The sequence below is a fragment of the Chelonia mydas genome, chromosome 15 (genome assembly GCF_015237465.2).
Source record: "Chelonia mydas isolate rCheMyd1 chromosome 15, rCheMyd1.pri.v2, whole genome shotgun sequence".
Taxonomy (NCBI): Eukaryota; Metazoa; Chordata; order Testudines; family Cheloniidae; genus Chelonia; species Chelonia mydas.
Genome location: NC_057856.1, coordinates 13,336,082 through 13,342,476, shown reverse-complemented (window position 1 = coordinate 13,342,476; position 6,395 = coordinate 13,336,082).

The following is a 6,395-nucleotide window of genomic DNA, read 5'->3' as shown; positions in this document are numbered from 1 at the left end:
AAAATCACAGGTGGGGGGCGGGGGGACTCAAGCAGGTAAAGTACCTGTATTTATTTTGGTTGACTAGATTTCAGGTTGATTATGGCCCTGATCCAAAGCCGATTGAAGTCAATGGGATCAGAATCTAAGTCTCTTTTCTTGAGAAAGAAAACAAGACTGGATGTTTAGGAAGCAACGAAGACCTTGTAAAATAGCTATTGATAAAGAGGTGGTAAAAGCTTGCTAAAAAAGCATCATTGTAAACAGTTCAGCCAGACTGGATGACCCACATCAAGGGAATTAATTTAGTGTCCTTACCAAGGAAGTGAAATGATCATGGAAAGTCATGGAAAAATTGGATTAATTTACAGAAGATTGGGAAGAAAGCAAATGTTGTACCAGTCTTCAAACAAGAAAAGAGACGTGACCATTACTATCTAGTAAGTCTAACTTCTGTCTCTAGAGCCCTGATGGTGTCGCTAGAGTAGATATGGGGACAGAGTAGGCAACAAGGTTTGCTACAGGGATTGTTACCTGGGTTAGCGTTTCTGTGGTGTGGTGTGTAGTTGCTGGTGAGTATTTGCTTCAGGTTGGGGGGCTGCCTGTAAGCGAGGACTGGCCTGCCTCCCAAGGTCTGTGAACGTGAGGGATCATTTTCCAGGATAAGTTGTAGATCGGTGACAACGTGCTGGAGAGGTTTTAGCTGGGGGCTGTACGTGATGGCCAGTAGTGTTCTGTTATTTTCCTTGTTGGGCCTGTCCTGTAGTAGGCGATTTCTGGGTACCCGTCTCACTCTGTCAGTCTGTTTCCTCACTTCCCCAGGTGGGTATTGTAGTTTTAAGAATGCTTGAAAAGATCTTGTATTATTTAAGGATCTGCTTTCTTAGTACACAAGGCTTCTGAGAATTACACCAGATGTTTTCCGAGAGGTGAAAGTTTGTTAGAGGATTGTTTTTATATAAATAGTTTGTAAATGGCTGTTTATTGAACCAAGTAAAATGGTTTATTGGCCCTAATGGTTTGTAAAATGGTTTATTGAACCAAGTAGAAACTTAGATTATAAAACTGGGTGGAAGTATTGTCTTCATCTTTCCAAACCATCTCAAACTGTATACAGTAGAATTTATGACTCAGAACTAGATGATCACATCGTCTTCCTTCAACAATTCATGAAAGAAGAAAAAAATCAAGTGGACTTATCAATATAACAAACTGCTATTTCAGTCAGCACTGGTTTATTGCCAGTATGGACAAAGCATCTCTCTTGGGTTTTTGTTTGGTTGGCCTCTTTTAATGTTTTTGAGACAAAGAGTCTGCTCCTGCAGGCCTTATTTACACAAGTAGCCATTCATGTGAGATTTCCCATTGATTTCAGTGGTACTAACATATGAGTAAAGACTACTCATGAATATGGGCTACAGGCTTAGACCCTAAGTATACAGCAGTATTGTCTCTTCTGATTTTTTGAGAGGTGAGAGAATCCACTTCAAGTTAAAAAATCAATAAAAGCCAGTTGTGAATTGAATTAAGGAGTTTGCACCAGTTTAAGTAAATACATTTAAACTAAACTGGTGCAACAGCTGTGTTTAGGCAGGGCTGTAAGCAAGCTCTTTCTTTCTTCCAGCAGTTGGGGAATGTTGCTTCTAATTTACTAGACACCTACTAACCAAAGGTTGATCCACCCTTTTATTTACATTTTATTGATTTTTTTCTTCCCCACCCTGCAAAAATAAGGAAGGAACAGACAAAAAGGGCAGAACAGAAAGGTAAAGGAAGGGAAGGAAAAGGAGAACAACCTCTCCATTTCCATCTGCTCACTTTAAGCTCTTTTAGCTACCTCTATTATATTTAAAATTTAGTCTGGGAAATATTCCAAGCCCTGCCTGTTCTGGGGTATCTTATAGGGAGCACCAGAAAGCAACAAGTATACTCAGTAGCTACTAGCAAAAAAATACAGTGTGAACTCTGGGCCTTAGAAAGAAAATACTTACTGTTTGCAATACCAAAGAGTCAGAAGGAGATACCATAAACACCCACAGCCAAGGGATTAGAAGGACAAAGACTACGACTTAGTCACTTACTACCCCTGAAAACTGAATAGAGGCTTTTTCCTCTACTCCACTCAGCACACAAGTATCCTCTCTTCTTCATCCCAGTGTGAAGGCTTTGTTGAACTCTTGGATGATAGATCTTAAGACCTTGCCTCCCTCTCAACTCCCAGAGACCTGAATCAAGCCAGGTGATTGGGCAGAAAGCAGAGGTGGATAAAGCAAAACTTTCCAGCTTCAGGTCTGGTAAAAATGTAGGTGGTCTTAGAGGTGCATGTCACCACACACTAAATGTACAGTCCTGCCTTCCCTTAATTGTAGTAATCGTACATTTGTATTATGCCTTTCAACTCAAAGGATTTTAAAGAGTTACACACATACTCATTCCCATCCACCACTGAAATGCAGCCACCTCTGATATGACCTGCGATAAACCACAGCAACTCTCAGAATAGGAAAACCCTATCATGCAGCAGCCCAAGTCATCCAAAAACCTGACTTGGACAAAGTTCGTTGTGTGCTCTGACTATTAGACAAGCTGCAGATCTACCCTTAAAAATGCTAGGTTCATTTATTTTCATTTGAAAATGAAAACTGGCCTCCCACGTACATCCTTGTAAATAACACCAACCCAGCCCATTACTTTGACAAATTCTCTTGTGGCTCCAACATAAGCAGCCAATTGCATCATCTTGTTGGGGACACTGGGCATGGCCACTAGGTAACTCGAGGGGATGGAAGACCACGAGTGTCGATGAAGCCCCCTCACACTAGGCCCAAGTGTCCTTGGGCCCCCCCTGCCTGGAGGCACTCGCAGCAGTTATGCTGAGGATCTGCAACAATATGTTGCAGAGTCAGACTGCCTGAAACTAAACAAGGCCAAACAGGGCAGATATGGAAGAACAATGCTGAATAAAGCAGCTTTATGTATGGTTTAACACATGGTACAGAGAATAAGGGAACTGGATTGGTAACTGGATTGGCTGGCTATATGGATACTTAGGGCAGCTTGCTATTGGATAAGTATGCTGAAGAAAGGATATATAAAAGCCTGTGTAACTTCCTGCTTGGTGTGCAGGATTTGAGATTCTATTCTCCCTGTACCTTGTTTGCAGCTGCAAATAAACTTTTCTGCTTCTCCACTCCGTTGTGATTATTGAGTGATGCATACCGGGTAACGAACCCCTGCTGTTGTTCGCCTCTGGCACTGGGTGCCAGCAACAATCTATTAACTTCAGGATGAATGGATACAGCTAATTAGGTATGGGCATACAAACTATACGAGAACTGTATTCGCTTATCAGACAATAACATTTGTGATAAAGGCTGTCTTTGAAGTAGTCCCTCCAACATCTTTTTCTTCCTAGTCTGAGAACACAAAGGAACACTTTAGGAGAGGAATTGAGGAATAACATATCCAACTAAAATTGCTGGGGTCATTTAGGTAGGTACTATGCAGTTACTCTGAAGTTACAACCTGGAGGATTGGTTCAGTTCCAGTTCAGAGAGCAAAGTGCCTCTTACTGAACCATCAGTACTACTTTCCACAGCATCTAAGTGTTCCTTAGACTTCCAAAGAGTCTCCCTAATTATGCTTAACTTGTGACAGGTGAAAAGATCACAACTCACATAGCCAGGTATATACAGAGCTATTGGTAGAGAGATTCTGGTATACATTTACTTGAAATTTCTATTATTCTGAAGACTGGGAATGCCCCATGAGACTGACTACCCTGATACGGAATGGCTCCTGGAACACTTCAGGCAATCCACTGCCACCTGGGGCACAGGCCCACCCCCACACTGAGCAGGTCACTTCCCTGAAATGTAACCCAATTGTGAGAGTCTCTCCAGCTATCTGATCCAGCCTCATGGCATCTTGCAGCATCCCTGAAGATAAGGCAGTGTGCTCAGGACTGGGCCCTGTAATGCTGCCTCTCAGGGGATCTGGCTCCTCAGAGAGGACAGGAGAGGGTGATCTTCTCATTGTCCCCTCAGCCACCCGACTAGGCCCCAACTCCTCAGGTGTGACTAGGTAAGGGATCTTCTCACAATTAATAGCAGAGAAGAGACTGAGGGGATATTGAGATGTGGGGGGCCCTGCTCACCAGTGGTGACTAGGAGGGCACCCTTGGGGGGGGGCAGCACTTCTCTGCTCTGGGAGAGGTCACTAGCTGCTCCAGATGAGATGGAAAGTCATTGATTTTCCTCATGCTACCTTTCCCCCCCACCATTTCCCTCCCCTCAGTCCCAGCAGCCTGGAAGTGCAGGGGAGGTGGGGGCGGTTGTCTAGCTCAGTTCTAGACAGGCCATGGTGGAAGGAGGAGAGCAGGGTCTCTTTCCACAAGCAGGTCCTTCATCCCAGGAGTGGGAGGAGGAATTAATGACCACCCCTCAGGGGACAGTTCAACATTTCACTGGTGCTTCCTTAATCCCACCTTTTCCTTTGCCACAGGCCAGGTGGCCTGGAGGGATTCTCTCTCTGGCTCAGTTAAAAATGGCACAACAGGAGAGTCACTCTCTTGCCAGGTGGACCATCGTGGGCGTTTTTCCTCCCAAAGCAGAGCCTCAGTCCAGGAAGGAGATCACTAATTGCCTTCCCTCAGGAAGTAGCTTGACTGTTCACCAGTGTTGCATTCTGTCCCCTCCCCATCCCAGTCCTCTTTCCCTTGCCTCAGCCTAGGGTCCCCAGTGTAGGCCTTGCTGGAGCCCTAGGGATAGCTAAAAGTATGAACCAAAGTAGGCCTTGGCAGAATACTAACACACTAGGTATCAGCTACCCAAGTAAGCACATTCCTGACCTGAACGGATGGTACACTGCACCCTGAACTCTCAAGTAACCACATCAACAAATTCCTAGAGAGTACAGGAACACACAGATCCCTTGTAAAATAAGAAAGAAATGACAGGATAATAGATGAGGATTGAACTAGCAGGTACAAGGAGGGTAGCTAACATATGGAATGGAATATATAACTTGTTTGTATCAATATATGAAAGGAGAGTGGAAGGAGGGGCATCTTTGTATTGGCCTAGGGGACGATATCATGTTGAGCGAGCTAATACCTTGTTGCAGGCATACATGTGTTAATACCCTGTAACCACTGAGCCAGGCGCTAGGACTGTGCCTTGTCGAAAATAAACCTGGCTGAGCCTTCGCCACCAAACCGAGCTTGCAGTCTTTCGTTATGAGCAACATCAAGGGCTGCTGAATCAACAAGCTACACTCTCTGCAGCTCCAAGAACAGCAGCACTAACACCACCCACTTTCAGACAGTCTCCTCCCAGCTTTCTGCAGACCATGCCAATTTACTGATCTCCAACACAAAGATTCCCAGTAGGCACCAAGCACCACTGGTCTTGTAGGAGGAACCTTTGGGTGCCAGCAGTCAGGAAACTGTGGGATAAGGAGAAACTAGAGCTGTATGCTTCCCCCCCTCCACACACACACACACGGGGCTGGCTTTTCCAGGCCCTACGCCCTACTCCCTGACTGAAGGCAATGGGGGGCCCTTTGTGCCCAGAGGGGCTACAGGGGCCTAGATCCACCATTACTCTTATTATTTCTCCTCAGGAAATAATTAATTCAATTTTTCTCCTATTGGGACCCCAAAACCTGCTTTGTATCCTAACCACACACACTTCACCTCAAATGCCCTCCTGCCCACATACCCTATCCCCCTCAATAACCTTATTGGTGAACATTCAAGTGGAGAGCAACCCTTGTTAGGGACAAAAGTCACACTGGCCCAATTTTTCCACCCATACAGTGCTGTGTAGTACCTTACACTGAGTATTCACATTGATTTCTCATCCTGTTGACTACAGTGGGACCACTTGTAGCATACAGCATGAAGAACAAGGACTCAGAGACTAGTCCTTTTCTTTAAGCTTTGCAAATGTAGTACTGGTGAAAGAGGAAGTCATAAGGCCTGATCTAAAATCCACTGATGTTAATAGGAGTCTTTCCACTGACTTTAGGCCAGGCCCACATAACATAAGGAGCATTTGCTATTTTCTCGTATTCTATTCCATGTAAAGTGCTCCCAGAACACACAGTTATGGAAAGTTTCTACATTTGTTGTTATACTTAACATTGCAAAACAGTTCTCATTATAACCCCCTATTCTTATATACTTGTAACTTTCTGAAACATTCACTTTTTAAATATTTTTCATGATTGGCCTGTATCCAGAAATGAATTATTGTTTAAACATTAAACAAAATCTGTTTTTGTTTGTTATGAGTGAAAAATACACATTTTCCCCACTGTAATATATTTACAGTTCCTACTTGCATTAACATTAAGGCCAGCAGGTGTCTTAGCCAGCCTCTTTCCTCTCTAGTAACCCCAACAGGTGAGCCTGA